A 19,567-nucleotide genomic window follows, 5' to 3' on the forward strand; every position below is an offset into this window, starting at 1 on the left:
CCTATCCTATCCTATCCTATCCTATCCTATCCTATCCTATCCTATGCTATCCTAGCCTTCACTAACGTATTGTGTGTTTGTACATTCACTTTCCTGTGACAGATATCTGTACAACTGCCTTAGTCCAGGCTCTTAGGGAGTCATGATAACTTATGGGTGCATGTACGTGCTGGTCGACAGTGATGATTTTATTTCCTCTTCCTCTCTGACAAACGGAAAAGTACAACCACAGGTGCGAAAACAGAAAAAGAATAGTCTGTTTCTGACTTTAAAACATCTAATGTACCTGCTTTGCAAAATATCCTATCCTATCCTAGCCTTCACTAACACATTGTGTGTTTGTGCATTCACATTCATGTGACAGACTGCCTTAGTCCAGGCTCTTAGGGAGTTATGATAACTTATGAGTGCAAGTATGCGCTGTCTAAAACCACCAAATTTGGCCCAGATGTATCCCAGGGCATACTTTAATGATTTAACTAGGGTGCCCGAGTCACCACAGCCAAATCCAATCTGAGTGTCTATTTCATGTTTTTTGACAATTATACACATTTTGGAATGCTTATCGTTATGGCTAGGAGTGCCTGGACCAATAATTTGCATAGTTCCAAGATGTGTGGCTAAGTGAAAAGGCTAAGTGAAAAGGAGCTATAACCTAACATTTGACACTTTTGGTAAACTTGGTGTCTATTTTATGTATTAGAAACCCAAAGAGTGTACAGATTAAAGATCAATGAATAATAAGAAGAGACCAACTCTGTCATCCTCCCCCTGACCAGAGGGATATTCTATAGCGAATGAGTAGAGAGAACATCAATCGGGGGAAATAAAAACTGTCACAGTCACACCATTCATCGTCACACCACTTGTCAGGGACTTGCTTCATTCTGCCAAGCATATCAGACATCTACAAGCTCACAAGATTACGATCACGTCATCTTGTGAGCTTTTTTAAGCACTTACAGCATATACAAGAAAAGAGACACACTTGTACTGTACTCATCATATGATGGTCCAGATTCAAGTTATCCCCTGAGCAAGCAGGCAGGCTCTATTAGCGCAACCAGGTTCAAACCAGGTTTATAAATAACATGTCAGCCTGTAAATAGAGTTATAAAATGATATGGTGTTTTGTAACATTATAAATGATATGGACAGTGAGACTCATTTCTAGACATAGCCTACAGATGAGCAGGTATTGACAAACCATGCTCACCATGACCATCTTCTACAGTTGGGATCAGGAGGCAGACCTGCTTCTCTGTGCTTCCAACATCCATTAACCCAAAACACCATAGAGAAGATGATGGAGACAGCATGGAGGAGGGCTGACAGTGTCAGGGCTTATGCTTCGGGAAGGGGTGGAGGCCATTTAAGGAAAGGGCCAAACACCTGAATTTCTCTCTCTAATGCTGTCTTCATATGATATGAAGTTGTATTACATTAGAATTGTAATTCAGTTGGGAAACGACAATTTACAAGCCTGAATACAATAACATTTCAACAATTACTGTAAGCTAACATCACATTTAGTGCAGTGACTTCTTGATGACGTCCTGAGTCCTTGATTCACTCTAAAAGAACATTTTGAATAGTTATTTTTCGTAGCAGGAAGGATATCTATTGTTGACAAAGAGAGACAGATGCGCCAGATCAAATATTCTATTTTTACTAGATAGAGTATATATAGGCTACTCTCAGAAGTGACGATAAATTATTTCAGCTTTGATGTCAAGTAGGCCTAGTATCACCAGGCAAATCAAGCCTAGCACGTAGGGCTCAAAACCATTACAGGCACTTTGTACAGCAGGGGTTCCCAAACTCCTTTGGCTCGGGGCACCCCTATAAAGATTTTTTCTAATCTGAGGCACCTCTACATTATATTCATAATTTTCACTCCCATTACCTTTATATTTATAGCATATTTTAGCAATTATGTTGCGTGGAAAACATTGAGATAATAGCCATTTTGGTTAGAACTGACTGAAAATACGTTTGTACTTCATGTTTAAAATTATACAAAATATTTTTTAAGTGTCCAAATAAATTCCAAATATTATCAAATTATCTTGCGGCACCCCTGGACTGCTGTCGCGGCACCCCAGGGTGCCCCGTCACCCACTTTGAAAACCCCTGTTGTACAGGATGCACATATAGTTGCTGGCAAGTCCCAGTGACATCAATGAAGAGTGGCGTGAGAGAAAGAGGAAATTAAATACGGATATAACCGTTCTAGTGAAACGACACCAGCAAATGTGTGGTTTGTGGTTGGCAAAGCCCACATTTACACAGAATCTAGAGTAGCCTAATGATACTCTCAACATATAACTGTATATTTTGTTTTAGCTCTACCCTGCTCCTCATGCATATACAGGGTTCCCACGGTCATGAAATTCCTGGAAATATTTTGAAATTAGAAAAATATTTTTCCAGTACTGGAAAAGTTTTGGAATTGATCAAGGGTCCTGGAAGGTCCTGGAAAAAATATTGGTTATTGTAATACCTCTGAAATGACAAATTAAACATTGGCCAAATTGTCAAATATTAGAGGCAGAAATTGTGAAAATAGCCGATCTACATGCTCACAACGCCTCGCATATAACATTTTAACACCAGCGAGCTGCTAAGTACATTCACAATTGTCCAGTCGGCCACTAAGCATCTCTATATGAATTTGAGTTGATGCTCATGAACACAGTTGAAAGTATCAAGGAGATTGGAGGAAGCCAAATGGCACAAATGGTACAAGGACAGGATGTCTGCTTACTATGCACACTGACTGAGAAACCTACAACTCTCTCAGATTTGGAAGAAGAAAACCAAATGAAACCTGACTGTCCACTGTTTCACCTGAGCCTGGGCCATACCGGTAGCTTATCATTGTACATGGTATTAGATTCAAGTTCATCATAGCTTAAACGAAAACAATTGATCAATCCTTTTCTTCAATGTCACACTGTTGGATGAAGGAGTCTACACCTGGATCTTCACTCTCTTCCAAGTGGAATCTACGGGACAGAGAAACTTAAAAATGCTTGTCCCTCCAGTCACCAGCCTGAAAGGGGAAGTTCCTGTTCCTGTTATGGTTGAGGGTACTGTCACATATGCAAGCTCAGCTGCATGCACATACTTGCAATACGTTGAATGCTCTAATGGCTCAGGGCAGGAATTTCATGTAGGCCTTAAAGGCTATGGCCACAGTTGCCCCTCAGGTTGGCCCTCTGCCCTTCAAAAAATGATATGCCATCCATGAGGCCACAGTGGCCCCCAGCTAATTTCACAGTTTTCTCCTGTCTCTTTCCTGTAGTCTTCGCAGACAACACCCTGCTTAGAACAGGGTATGAACCGTTTGTGGTCAGAGAAGGAGACATACAACTGAACTAGGCCCTCACAAGAGCGTAGATTGCCGAAAAGGTGAGAAAAAGGGTGAGAAAAAGGATGAGAAAAAAATATTGATAAGATCTAAGGTCATCAGCCAGGTGCAAAGGTAACACATATAGTCCATGTGACTCCTGAGACACTGTGTACTGTACGTGATTACCAGAAAATAGACTCACGTGCACTAATCTATGCTGTTGGGCCAAAATAGTCTCCCATCTTCAAACCAGTCCTATTACTCTGAGTATGAACTTTGGAACTCCTTTTCAGGAGTTTGTACAAATATTAGTAATTTGTAAATAGTAATACCAATATTTATTTATTTATTTCACTGATAGTTATACTATGTATCAACAGAAATTAATTCTAAAACCTTAAATTCAATTACTTATTTCAGTGGAATTAATATCAGACAACCTTTAGAAAAGGTCATATGTGTCATGCCGTATCAAGCCTAATATTCAGTCTAAATTTCCATTTTGATTCAGATGTCTTTGAATGATAGTGACTAGAAATTCAGGGGGTTGAGGGAGGCAAATCAAGTAGTGCTTAGGCTCAAAACACCTTCACAGGACCTTCACACAGGACACGTATACAGTGGCGTGTTCAGGGGGCAGCCTGTGGCACAGGCCATCCCAGAATCTGACAGGCCACACCAGGTGGTGCCACCCTATTTCACAATTTTTGGAGTCTGAAATACACTCTGAGTGACTCCGAATGATAGCTTCCGAGCATCTGAGTGACAACAGTGACGGTTGGATGAAGTTGTTGCAAAATGTGATGGTTGTGCCTTAGAATATTCAACACGCATCTATGTGTAACAAAACAAGCTTTGATAAATGTATAATCATGTTTGCATATGGATTCATTTGAATCCATTTAAAAAGACAGAAATGTTGTAAATTGTCATCTTTTAAATTACATCACATACACACGTGTGTGAGTTCATGTGCACATCAGAATAATTACAGTTTTTGTCTACTCTACCCATATTATATCCACTTGAATTACTAACGTTACAGCATGCGTGTGCAACTTGTGTGCATGCATACTTCATTCCACCCCCACATGGGCCACACTCAAAAAGGTCTGGACATTGAGCACATAGGCTGCAAGTGCCATTGACATCAGTAAAGAATGTACACACTAGTTGCTCTCTTGTCTCTCGGTGAGTACGGTCCATCTCCACTATCTGCTGCTGCGCTCAATGTCCAACCATTCTTTACAGATACATGTTTTCTCTCTTTCTTTCTGTCTGTCTTTCTCTCACTTAAAAAAATATGGTGACATTTACTCTGTCAAAAACAGGATGATGTGTGGGTGTAAATGTGTGTGTGCATGTTCTTGTGCATGCTTGTGCATGTGCATGTGTGCGGGCACATGCGTGTGTGTGTCTGTGTGTGTGTGTGCATGTACGTGGGTGAGACACTGAGAGAGTACCACTACTGACTGAGAGAGTGGGTGAGAGACTGAGAGAGAAAATCAATTACGAAACATTCTAGTTAATTGAAACCAGCAACCTTTTTAGTTTGTGGGTAGCAAAGCCCACGCAGAAACACTTACATAGAATTCTGTAGATAAAAACACTTTCAACATTTCTAATCATTTCGTTTCAGTCCTTTGCGCAATATATTTTGAGGGATAGGAAAGCACTTATCTCTGCACAGATGTGTGAAATGTTATGGGGTCAGGGAGTGATTTGACCCAGTCTGGCATCCTCTGTGTAAACTATGAGGCCAAAGAGATTGTACACAGTATGTCCTTCTCTTCCATTCCACAGGAGGGCAGTGTCGTCATGCACAGAACCCATGTATTTCAATAGCAGCTTTGGGCTAAACACATAATAATACATTATAATTTGGTCCCGGCCTCTCCTTGGGAATGTGTGCTCTGCATTTTACCCATCCTATAGACAGATAGACTAACTGCTATATGAGCAGTGAGCAGTTGTTAGTTGTAGAGCTCAGGGAGAAGTGGCATTGACTTCAGGGACACTTGAACACATTGTTGAGGCCTGGAATTGAACCCCTTTGGCTTCTCAGGCAGGCTCTCTATCGATTCAGCTCTACATATTTTAGCTGTGGTGACCACACACAGCTAGTGTAATTGTTCATTATTCATTGTTCATTCTATTGGTCTGTCTGTGAATAACACATTGGTCTGTCACATGTAAATCCAAGAGCTGGTCACAGTTTGTTATGCGCTTGCTTGTCTCAGGTCCTGAAAAAACAGTGGGTCCTGTGGGTCTTTTTAAATTATGAAGAGTTGATTCCGTCCGTCATTCTGAATTAGATTCAGAACATACTGTAGTAGCAGACCTGTCTCCAGACCATAATGCTGCCCACATGTGGAGGACGCTGTGGGGTATCACAGGTGAGTGAAATCATGATTCATGGGGTTTGCCGATGTAATCATGCATTATGTTTTTGTTTGACAGGAAGTGACTGGGATTGGGCGTTTTGATATATACTTCACACTGTGCTGGGCCTTTGGGGCAAAGGTGACAAATCTGGCGATTCCAAAGATCCCCAATGAATCTCCATGACTTCCAGTGGTTACTGACGGCCTTAGGCCGGAATTACACATAAGAAGCACCTGCTCTGTCCTTGCCCTTGGGGGAGGAGGGGGCAAGGACAGCGTCCAATTCATTCCCTTGGAAGTCGTTTTTTGCCTCTTGCATGCCTCTTGGCTTAAGGCAAGCTTGCCTTTATAACCTGCAATCTCCCATACCAACGACATGCACCCTCACATGACTCATTCCTGCCACCCACCGTCATCACTCACTCCCACTCACATCCGATTGACACTGACGCCTCTTCAAGTAAACACGCCTAATATCTTAGTGATGATCGTAACCTCTAAACTTCCTGCACCGCCACTATCATTCACGTCCTGCTTTCACCTACCACATCCCTCAGTGGTGGAAAGTAATTAAGTAGATTTACTTAAGTACTGTACTTAAGTGCAATTTTATGTTATTTGTACTTTACTTATATAGACCTTTTCCAGAGTGCTGCCGTGTAACTGCCATAACATTTTAACACCAGTGAGCTGCTAAGTACATTCACAATTGTCCACAATTTGAGTTGATGTTGATGAACACAGTTCAAGGAGTATTGGTCTTGGAGGAAGCCAAATGGCAGTACAAGGATGAGAATATTCCATTATTTAAATCTGTGTGGGGGTTATTAGTGGATGTAGGCATACAGCATTATCCAGCATGATACAAATGTCAGATGTTATGGGTCTGTGTGTTGAGTAGCCCTGAACATTGTCCTGAGCCAATGTTTTATGGAGGCCTGAACGCCACCGTTGCTCCTCAGGTCTCTGCTCTTCAAACAATTATATGCCCTGAGTGATGAGACCACAGTGGCCTTAATGCCCTCTCCATGCTGCCCCAGCTGATTTCACTGTTTTCTCCTCTGTCTCTTTCCTGTAGTCTTCGCAGACTACCCCCTGCTTCTGTAGAACAGGAAGTGAACCGTGTGTGGTCAGAGAAGGACACATACAACTGAACTGAACACAAGCACACACAAAAACACAGACGTACATTTTGTAAAGACATTTATACAATTGGACATGCAAACAGTTACACATTAATAAACACACACACATTCAAACACATACACTACATACACAACTCTGAAGTTTAACAAACACACTGACCTTGAATGTGAGGTCATTGCACTGCATGGTCTCAGACCGCTTATTTTTAATGTTTTAGTTGTTATTGCTTTGCTATATGAAGAATCCTGATGTAATAATTAGTATGTGGAACCTGGAGGGAAGTTATCATCAAAGATAACATCCCATCTCCTAATTACTGCTATGTTGTTGTTTTTTTAATAAAATGGGTTGGTCAAACCTGATAGTTTGATAGATGTGGTATAACAATCATGGCTTTGAAGTCTGCCTTTGCACCATTCTATATGACTCTGTGGCTAAGAATAAACTGTTAGGATAAAGCCTGGTGCCCGTTGGCAAATTTGTCTCTGCATACTACAGTACTTTGCACCTTTTCTTGGACTACAGCGATATTCATTCCAACATGGACGATTGTTTGAGGCCCAGGGATTCCAGGGCTGCGTCCCTATTCCCCTCTTGGAAATCCTCCCCTTAGCGGAGCGGTTAAGTGCTACGATCTTTCAATTTATGATAAAAGCGTGAAAATTGGCATGAGCAGTCTCCATGGGTCACTTGACAAGAAAATTGGCCGAGGCAATTGAAATTTCAATATGGCGGCCGTTTTTCAAGATGGCCGACACCTTAGTGCAGCATTTAAATAATATAATGGTTTATTTGGTGATACAAGCATGAAAATTGGCATGAGCAGTCTCTGTGGGTCACTTGACAATATGCCACCCACAGCTACTTGACATTTCAAGATGGCGGCCATTTTTCAAGATGGCCACCACCTTAGAGGAGCAGTTAAGTGATATACTGGTTTATTTGGTAATACAAGCATGAAAATTGCTATGAGCTATCTGAAAGGCTCATTTGACAAAAAAACGCCACAGCCAATCAAGATGGCGGCCATTTTTCAAGATTGCCACCACCTAAATGGAGCAGTTAAGCAATATAATTGTTTAGTTAAGTGACACAAGCATGCACATTGATATGAGCAGTCTTTATGACAAGAAATCACTTCCAGCCACTTGAAATTTTTATTTTCAAGATGGCCCCCTGGATCCTCAAAAGATACATTTTCTCATAGAATTGTATGTATTTTTCATTAAGGACGATTTGATGTCATTTTAGATTATGTTAAATAACAACTTTTAACACATCAAAATAAAACTGTGTTGATCATAGATTAGAAAAGTGTGAATATCTGCACTACCAGGGCACACTGGTGATATATCACTGCTGTTAAACTCAGAATGGGGTTCAATGTCAGCGAATTGAAAGTTAGTATTAGCCTGACACTCAGCCTGAATTAACATTTCGTTTCACTCCATTATTCAGTCTGAACTCGCTTCCACCGAAGGCGATTGCAGGGATGGGCGTTGCCAAAAAAGAGGCAGTCTTCAGCGATTGGTTCACCGTCTGACAACACATGAGTTGTGTTGTTATGTGTGGCTGGCTAGTGGCCAGCCTGTTGCTTGCTAGTGCTACTTGCTAACCAAAGAAAAAGGCAGAATAGGAGCACTACAAACTAGTAATCAAACACAAAATAACATGCCTGCCACTGGTGTTTCATAGCGAGATCGATACGATCGCATTTTACCACAATTTACCGCATTTTACCGCGATGCGCGGTACGGTACGGCGGAGGCGCTGGTTTACTTGGAAACGCACATGAGTTCTGGGAAACCCCCACCCACGCTGATCACAAGACGCTGATTCACAACGCTGATTCGCCGTACGGATTTTCGAACGAGGAAGGCCTCTTCAATGAGAGCACTTCTAGACCCCTGAATCGCCAAAACAACATTTTTAAGGGGTGTGGCTAGCGATTCAGGGTCTGGAACTAGGCTAAGTTAGTATCCCAAATGCTGTCTAATTTACCCCAAAACAGTTAGATAGCTGCACCTGAACTGACAGGTTGTGCCAGTGCGGGAGAGACAAGCCAAGGTTAATGGGGTTTTAGTTAACCGGATGGTGTACAGATCACACAGGATTTAAATGGCATTGGAAGACCGACTGGACACATCAAAGTGCTTGGTAAAAGGTGGTAAAAGTATAAACCCTAAGCCTCTGCTAAGACATGGCAGAAGCCATCGTAACAGTTGAGAAAACTAACTGGGACAGATGTTTCATTTGTCAGCAGGTCACCAAGGAAAAACTAATTCAGCCAAGTTTATTCAGCGGAGAGCACGATTGTACTGGTTATGATCTCATTGCAAGAAATGTTCCATTATTTCATAACAAAATAACATCGCATGGATGCACCTGGGACGTATCCTCAGTGATGTAGCCCCAAGCTCATCAGTGTTTCAGGTCTAGCAATATCATGCCCCTCACTTGTGTGACCCAGCCGGGGTTGATCAAGTCCCGACTTATGTCCCAGTAGCTACCCTAATTCACTCCACCGCTCTGGAACTACTCTGCAGAGACTGGGAGAGGCAATCTGGCGCATGGAGGGACTAGGCTGAGTGGATTGACTCCTGTCCGAGCCCCTCCTATGTCTCACCAGGTCCAGGACCTGTGCGTTGCACCAGACTCCAGCCCCAGACATTTCACTCAGGAGTGGTAGATTCTTGAGCTGCAGTGGTACTGCAGGCTCCACCTGGCCCAACGGTGGTGCTGCATGCAGGCCCCACTTGCGGCTTGGCCTAACCGTGGGTTTGTTGGCTGGGGCGCTAACCCTACCTGCTCCCAGATGCCGTCTACATTCTGGCTGTCACCCGTCTCTCCGGTGGTCACCAGACTATTCCTGGTTGTCACAGTCTATTCTATGAGTCACTATAAATAAGATCAATGCTCTGCCTATCTTACTTAGTCCAACACGACTAGACGAAGGAGATAACATAGAAAGCACATTGACAAGACACAGGGCAAAATATCATTCAAGCTGTAAACTTAAGTTCAACAACACAGAGCTGGAAAGGGCCCAAAAGAGAGCATCTACTGCTGCTGAAGGACACCAAAGATACCAAAGATATCCATGTCAAGAGGCCAAGAAGATCCCAGCCCTCAAAAGCTTTGTGCTTTATCTGTGAAGATACGAGTGCAAAGTCCCCCTTACAGGACGCAATGACAATGAAACTTAATTAAAGTTAAAATGAATGTGCCAGGAATCTAAGCGACAAGAAGCTCCTTGCAAAGCTTGTCATTGCGTCCTGTAAGGGGGACGTTGCACTCTCATCTTCACAGATGAAGCACAAAGCTTTTGAGGACTGGGATCTTCTTGGCCTCTTGACAAGGATATCTTTGGTATCTTTGGTGTCTTCAGCAGCAGTAGTTTATCCTTTTACCAACTTTTACCAAGCACTTTGATGTATGGGATACAACTAAGTTCATGCCTTAACCCTACACTTGGTCCGATCATTCATCCAATGCCATTTAAATCCTGTCTGATCTGTACACCATCCGGTTTGTGCCCTGGTAGTGCAGATATTCACTCTTTTCTAATCTCTCTATGATCAACACAGTTGTACTTTTGTTAAAAGTTGTTCTTTAGCATTTTGATCTTTTGAGGATCCAGGGGGCAGCCATCTTGAAAATAGAAATGTCAAGTGGCTGAAAGTGATTTCTTGTCATAGAGACTGATCATAACAATTTGCATGCTTGTGTCACTAACTAAACAATTGTATTGCTTAATGCTACATTTAGGTGGTGGCAATCTTAAAAGAAATTCCACCATCTTGAAAGTGGTTGTGGGCATTTTCTTGTCAAATGAGCCTTTGAGACAGCTCATGGTAATTTTCATGCTTGTATCACCAAATAAACCATTATATCGCTCCACTAAGGTGGTGGCCATCTTGAAAAATGGCCGCCATCTTGAAATTTCAAGTAGCTGTGGGTGGCTTATTGTCAAGTGACCCACAGAGACTGCTCATGCCAATTTTCATGCTTGTATCATCAAATAAACCCTTATATCACTTAATTGCTTCACTACGGTGTTGGCCATCTTGAAAAATGGCCGCCATCTTGAAATTTCAATTGCCTCGGCCAATTTTCTTGTCAAGTGATCCATGGAGACTGCTCATGCCAATTTTCACGCTTTTATCACAAACTGAAAGATTCTGATGAAAAAAAGCAGTTAGCCGCTCCACTACCTCCCCAACACTAAAAATATCAACTAAATACTTCCCTTTTGTGACTCACATATGATATTCTTATTAAATATAAAATATAAGTAGATAAAAGACAAAATGGCCTTTATTAAAGGAGTAATTGGGCAACAATAACAATGTACAAAAACAAGTAATACAATGTAAATGTAAACGGCGTGCATCTATCCATGAATCCAAATAGCAATAAACACATTTTCATTTAAAGAATCCCAAGAACAACACAGTCAGGTACTTAAAAAAGGGGGAACAAAGTTACATACAATGTAGGATGTCATGGTTAATGTGGGGGGAAATAGTGTAATCATATACATTACATTTATGGTACGATGATGATGATGATGATGATGATGATGATGAAAAAACTAAGTGCAAAACTTCTGCTACCATTTTTATATACAATATACTGTATATATACATTTTTCACTGTGCAACCATAAAAATATATTCCAAAGTAAAATTCATTTAATTTAAATTAAATACAAATAAATAAGTAATAATAAAATAAACATATAGAATTGGGAAACACATTCAAAAGTAATACAAATCTAATTTAATTTAATTAAATAAATAATTTAATTATGTGAATGTGTATTGTAATCACATACAACACAATATAAAGTGGGGGGAGGAGGATAGAAATCCATTACCTTTACAGTATGAAAGTCACTTGTTGACTTATTTATATAGTCAGTGTCTTGAGCCTTGAATGAACAACAGTCTGGCTTCCTCAAATATTAAAGGGGTATTTCACTTTCAAAAAAACTTTTGGTAATTTTATCATCTAATCAGGCTTTTATGAACAGCCTGAACAGTTTTTAATTAGCTTGATTGAATATTTAGATATTTGATGTAAATGTTACCAGGCCCTCCAGGCCCAGGGCCTCTCCCCACACACACCCATTGTAACATCAAACTTCATTTTAACCATGATAGATTCATTAAAAACACACATTATCTTTTCTGGTGACTCATTTTACCCTCCTAATATGTGAGCAGGCCTAACCCTAACCCTAACCCAAATAATTATTAAAAATAAATGAAAAAAGTTATCGAAAAAACACGGCCTGCTCACGTATTAGGAAGGTAAAATGAGTCCCCAGAAAAAATAATGGGTGTTTTTAATGAATCTATCATGGTTAAAATGGAGTTTGAAGTTACAATGGGTTTGTATGTGGAGAGAAGCCCTACCACTGCTCCCTGTTGAAAGTGGAATATCCCTTTAAAGTGTCTGTTTACTTTTGACTTTCTTTTTACTGTTCAACTTTTGGTTTTAATCCATGATTTCAACTTTCAACTATGTTTATTGGAGCAAAGGAGAAACAGGAAGTACAATACACCCCAAGCCTAAGCATGCATTTAGAATGACCCTCAAGTCTAGTATAGAACATATAGCATTACTACCTGGGACATATTAAAACGTCAGGTCTCTTTAGCTTCTTTTCTATTTCAATCCTTTACCAGATCTCTACCTCTCTCGTCTCACTGTCATGTAGTCTTGCATAAGGCCTGGGAAATTCCCCATAGGTGAACTCATGCCCAGTTCAAAGAACTTAAATGGTATTGGGGTAATCAATCAATCAATCAACCTTTATTTATATAGCACATTTACACAATCGAAATTGACCAAAGTGCTTCACAGTAAATAAAATATAAAAACATAATAATAAAATATAAGAACATAAGAAATACACAAGATACATCAACTATGAATACATAGGCATAACAACCAGCAAGGTTAAAAATTAAACAATGCTTAGCCATCATGGAACATCGAAGGCCAGTGAGAAAAGGTGGGTTTTGAGGAGGGACTTAAAAATCTCTATGGATTTGGCAGCTCTAATATGGGGAGGGAGACCGTTCCACAGCACCGGGGCCGCGACTGCAAAGGCAAGCTAAAACACTCAACAAGCACACATGGAAAAGCACTGGAGAGAGGAGGGACCAGAATGTCTTTGGATCCACAGCCCATCTATATTTCTCGAGTCGCCTGGCTATTGGCCATCAGATATAATCACCTGCATCTCCTCGTCCAGACTGCCCTGGCTGACCTCCTGCTCTTCTCCATCACTACACATGCCTGAATCTGGGCTCTGGAGCCCACAGGCCTGGTCTTGGAGCTTCTTAACTTGCTCTGAACATTCCTCCATGGACTCCCCACTAGTGCTCCCGTTGGATAACCATTTTAGAATGTCCATATGCTTTCCACTCTCCTCTTCCCTATCATTCTGACTGCCACTAGGCCCGTAGGGTGAGTCAACAGCACAGGGCTCCAGATTTCCCTCAGTGAGAGAAGAGATAGGGGGCGGACAGAGGTGAGAGTAGTTGGGATTGGAGAAGCCAATGCAACCGCTGCCACATTGCTTCTTCTCTGGGCCGCAATTGTCCACATTGCTGGAGACTTCTATCGGGGAGAAGATGTCCACTTTCTTGAACAACGATTCAAAGGATTCATTGTTAAACTGAGGATTCGGCCAAGCCTGGAGGAGGAAGGTGAGGTTGACAGTAGATGACAAAATTTAAATCAAGAATTGAAATTGATTGACTGAAATTACTGTTGCGAGGACAATTTTATTTTAACAAAGTCGTTTTTTTGTTTGTTTTTGAGCGGTGGAGCGCTCCTCTGTTTCGCTATGTCTGTGGGTGGGTGGCTGGCTGGCTGGCTGACTTTGTGTGTATGTCTGTAACCTGGCAATACTTCTTATGACCACACATACACACACAACACATTAAGGGAGGGGCGCTGTTGAGCAGGCCAAAGAGACACACTCAAGCACGCACGGCGCTGAAGGGCCTAGGAAAGTTAGACTGAGGTAGGGGGGCCCAAGGTGCCAGGGCCCCCGAAAAGTCTGGAGTAAAACATTTCCCCCCCCCCCAATTATAATAATAACTATTATCATTATCATTTGTGTCTAAACTTAAAATTTCTGCCGCCGAAATAAAACCAATGAGCGACTGTTGTATTGGGTCTCTATATTGTGCACACCCCTAAAGCCCAAAAATGGTTTCTCCTGCTTGTTGTTTTGAGTACTGTTTTTGGCCACTAGATGGTAGTCTTCCCTAAGGTATGAGTGACCAGTTTCTCCCTTGTCATATGCTTCAGTAGACAGCAAAAAGTACATTCCTATGTCAATTGATTGATTGATTGAAGACTTTATTAGAAGTTTGTATAGAAAAAGGTACAGTTTCATGACGGTACAGTTCAACTAAAAGGAGATCCTAGGAAAGTCCTACATTGCTGCAGTTATTTACACAGGAAACCATTGAAGTATCTCATATAACATTGAATGACAGATGGATAGAACACTTTGTCCGCCCCCCCCCCCCCCCCCCCGGGGGCCCATACAGATTTCTGTCCTAAGGGCCCAGAATTTGGTGCCACGCCCCTGCACGCACGCACGCACACACACACACACACACACACACACACACTATAAAATAGTTATTATTTTCGTGGAGAAAACCATGAGAATCCAGTCCTCTATTGTGACCTAGAATGTTTTGGAATCAACATAACCTCTGTAAACTGACCTTTATGTTTGCATCATGAAGGAAGAATTTTGCTGGATTTGGTAGAGGTGGACCTTCAAACTTCTTCACCACATAAACCCTGAAACACGAATGAGATGAGAAGAAAGATGGTAAAATAAACGTAGATATTTCAAAAAAGGTAACTATCCAGATGCTCTAAATATAAACCACCATGTTCAACATTTCTTTTACAGTTTTGCGACCGTTTTGCGACCGAAGGTTGCTACCGTTTTGCGACCGAAGGTTGCAGTTTACCATGAGAAATGTCACAGCTTGTCTCCGTCTGTGTCTGTCAGTCAGTACACATTTTTACAGTCTATGGGTCAAGTAGTAACGGCTGCAGCCTGCAGGATGGGGTCTGCAGGGATTTCCCTGCAGGAAATTATTATTGTGTAATCTAATATATTATATTATTATATTTATTGCTATATTTGTGCTATATTTAGATATTCTGGTTTCTATTTCATACAGTCCATCCATTTGTAGATCTAATTCCATCACCATGCAGTCCCATCACCAGTAGTTTCACTGTTTTCCTTGGAGGTGGGCGGCCAGGGACCCCCCCTGAGCAGCGGGGGTCCGCGGACAACTCCCCGGCCGAGCCACGTACGGCCCTTGGAGCGGAACTCCTTTTAACCTGCTGGGTGCAGTGGTGCATTTACGTCGGTCCAGTGGTCCGCTGGAGCGGTGGTCCCCAGGAATTGCCCGTGAGCCACCCTGTTAGAGGGGTCTTTTTTTCGGCTACACAGGAGGCGCCGCGCCACCGTCAGGGGGTCCCCGGAGCTCCGCGATACTCCCAGGGGTCCACGGAGGTAGTCCGCGACGTGGGCCACTCGACCGTCCCAGGCCGAGGCCCCAAAGTCGGATGGGAGTGGAGTGGCGGTGGCCCCCGGCGAAAATGTGCATGAGTCCACAGTTTTACAGTACTACCAGTACAGGGGAAAGCAGTAAATCAGGCCCTGCAGACCCCTTCCTGCAGGCTGCAGCCATTAGCTACTCCTATGGGTTGGTTCCCTTGTCACTGTGACATCACAGGTGATATCACAGGTGACATCACCAACTGTATGTAAAAGTAAGTCCATATATTATGGGTATTCCCCAGAATCCCTTTTATGCCCATACATGAAGATCCCTGATGTCATCGATATATATCACTGGCCAGATGACCAAGACATGGCCCATATCTGTGTGGCTGGTACAGATAGGGATCTCCATGTATGGGCATAAAATATATTGTATGTATATGGATACATATTATTATTAATAAAGGATAAAATAAAATAAAAAGTCCATATATGGGCATTCCCAGAAACAAAATCCCCTTTATGCCCATATATGGAGATTTCTGATGTCATCAATCCCAGGCCCTAACTGGCCCAAGAGCCTGCTTTACTCTGATTTACACCCTACCTTCCCCCGAAAACGTTAATATTAAGTCCATATGAATATATATATTAATAAAGTATAAAATAAAAAAAATGTCCATATACAGTATGGGCATTCCTAGATGATGCCCTGCTAGGGTACCCCCTTGTGCCCATACATGGAGATCCTCAGGCATCAAACCCAGGCCCTAACTCGCCAAGGCCCTGCTTGGCTTTACTAATTAATATACGTTTTATGCCCATATGGAGATCCCTGTCCCAATGTCATCAATATTAAGGACATATCTGGGAATGCCCATATATGGCCATGTTTTGACATAACAGTGTTGACTTTCATGGGGCCTCCATATATGGGTAACTGGTGTGATATACATCACTGGCCAGATGGCCAAGAATTGGCGTGACGAGGTCGCATGTCGCCCTGAGGCGTCTACTAGTATATTTATTCAAAGTACTGTAAGGTGAATTGCTTTATTGTCTGATAGCAGAAATGAGGAGTTGAGGAAACACATATTCATGCAACATACCGTTAAGTGTGTTATGTTGTCTTACCAATTAATTATTTGTGTCTTGCAGAGGATGATAGCCAGGGACAGGACAACCACAACTCCCAAAATGACACCTATCACGGTGTGCCATGGCAGCACTCTGTGACCACCTAACAGAAGGACACAACAGCATTAAGAATAAGGGCCATATACACCTAGCACTATATGCCGATAACTATATTGTTCGCTATTTTTAATTTTTATTATTATTGTGAATTTGTGATAGTTATACTTATAGAACGATTCCTCAGAGCGACAATCATAACTGCGCCTGCGGTGTCAAGCGTCACCGTTGTAGACAGAAGATAAGTGTAAAGGGCTGTACGTTTGATTTTGTGTAATTTTTGGGTGAGAGAGCACATACGTTAATTATGTCGGAATGCATTGTTCCTCTACGTTATGTGCGGGCCGACCCGCTCCAATCCCGCTCCCGCAGCACAGGAGAGCAGACAGCAGAGCTGCAGAACAGAGCGATTCGAAACGGGAGTGAGACAGATTTTGGCTGAAAGAACCACACTCAGTAGCCCCCATCTCTCAAATCTGGTGATTATTCAATAACCAACCGGATTTAATATTTTGTGTCTTAAAAGGACAATGTCTACATAAAACGTTCATGGCACGCCACAGAGCTTTCCATGTTTGTACCATAAAGGTATGAAGAATGACATCTTTCCACTCTTTTTGCAGAGGAAAAGTTATTTTCCTCACTACTGCCCCCACGGTTGACAAAAGTTTGCATGCATGGGGAGTTCATATGTACGTTTTAATTGGTTTTAATACGTCGGGTTGGGTGTTGTCCGCTAGCCTACGGACAGGGAGAAAAAACAGACACCAAACGGACCAAACAGAAGAAATCTCTCTCCTACGTTTCTAGTGTAGACCTGCGGTCCTTATGTATGCATGGTACTTAAGTGTCAGTCATTTTCTAAAAATGCTGTTCTCCTTCATCTTGTTACAGTACACTCGGCTGAAGTTAATAAAAGGTGAATTGCATTGATTTTATTCACATCATCCTAAAATAGTGTTTGTTGTATGCAATGGTCTTCACGGTGAACTGTTTGTTATTAAAGGCATTTATACAATGGGCTCTATTTTCGTCCATGCCGTACCCTTTATCCCTACACTTCTTTGCCCTGTTTTACTATTTTAAAAAACATTTTAAATAGTTCAAATAACTGATATAAGCTCACAACGTGTCGATGTAGATTGGCTATTTAAAATATTTCTAAATGTTTTTTTTAAATGGTAAAAAAGGCAAAGAAATTTAGGGATAAGGGGTAAGGAAATCTAAAAGTCTATGAATGTTTGTCTCACTCCCCAGATCCCTGTCACACTTCTTTACACTGCAGGTTGAAAGTAATAATGTGACAAACACAGACTGGTAGGCCTACTGTAGGTACACACAGGCTATGATTGTGTTCTTAACTTCTTTGCCTAGTTGATCCTACCTGTTGCATTGCCTTCCTGCCTCCCTATGAGTGTTGCAGTAGGGCTCCAGTCACTCCAGGTGGATTTGGCCCGGACTCTGACTCGCACCTCGTACGTTTCAACTCGTTCCAGATCTTCCAGGTCTATATGGCAATGTAACCAATCTGGACAATCATGTAACCCATGATGTGGAGCACAATGTGGTCTGTTTCCCTCCAAGACATCCTGACATGGGAATTAAGGAGTTAGCTTAACATTTCATTTGTTAAATGTTATGTGTAAATGTTTTCCAAAGTTGCTCCTTTCTTGTTCTTTTTCTTGCTGTATATCTGAAATATATATCGGTACTCAGTTATTCAAACACAAGCACGCACACACGCACCTTCCAGGACTGAGCCTCTCGTTTCCTTTGGATTTGGAAGCTGTATTCATCTATTCTTACATTCCTGAAGACTTCCCAGGAAATGGTGGAATAGTTGATTGAAGGCCTTTGAGGAGGATTCAGCTTTACTGCAAATGCATGCCCACACAAGCAAGCACACACACACACACACACACACACACACACACACACACACACACACACACACACACACACACACACACACACACACACACACACACACACACACACACACACACACACACACACACACACACACACACACACACACACACACACCCAGAGTGATCTCAGTTATGGTTATAGTAGTATATGGTTGTACAGTTAACTATGTGTTATCTATTACACTTACTGTGGTCAGCAGGCTTGTAGATGATGCTCATCAAGTTATGATGCTCACAGGTTATATTAATGGAGCAGGTCTGGGTACTTGTTAAAACCTAAAAAAAAAAACAGTGTTACAAATATGAGATGACAAAAAAAATGTTTTCTCACCTTGAAAAGATGAAATGACAATAATACATTTTTAAGGACATAATGTTAGTATATAGTCTCTTCCTCAGATGTTCATAGCCTGACTCTTTTCACAATTAATTCCTTGTAAGCTTGTCAAAATTGCTGTTCATATTTGTCTGGTTGCAGGAGTCACCTAATAAAAACAATCAGAGGCTATGTACAGTTAACTTTCAAGGGTTAGTAAAAAGTGGCAACTGATTGCAAATAATTAAAACAAATCATGGCTTGTGGGTAAACAAATATTTACTTGACTGAATAATATCTTTATACTAAACTCACATGGTGACTAAAACTATAGACTAGAGAACATCTTCTCATAGCTGGTTTGGAGTCATCAAATGGCCTCAGGTCACAGCGGGTTGAGTATGGGTTACCATACGCCACCATGGAGCTGACGAGGGTACATTTAGTGTCTACAGCCACGGTTCTCTGGGCAGATGCAGAAGTGGTGTTCCACACACACGTGATGTTGTTATTGTAGTCATTGAGGCAGTGAAGATCTGTGAAAGACAAAAAAGATCAGATTGGAGTTCTGTAGTCATGGGAAAATGATTTTGTTTTCTAATTTTGCAATGCAATGGCATTTGTACAATGGGATCAATTTTTGTCCATGCCTTACTATTCATCCCTAGACTTTGCCTT

The sequence above is a fragment of the Nannobrachium achirus genome (assembly GCF_963921795.1).
Source record: "Nannobrachium achirus genome assembly, chromosome: 3".
NCBI classification, from domain to species: domain Eukaryota; kingdom Metazoa; phylum Chordata; class Actinopteri; order Myctophiformes; family Myctophidae; genus Nannobrachium; species Nannobrachium achirus.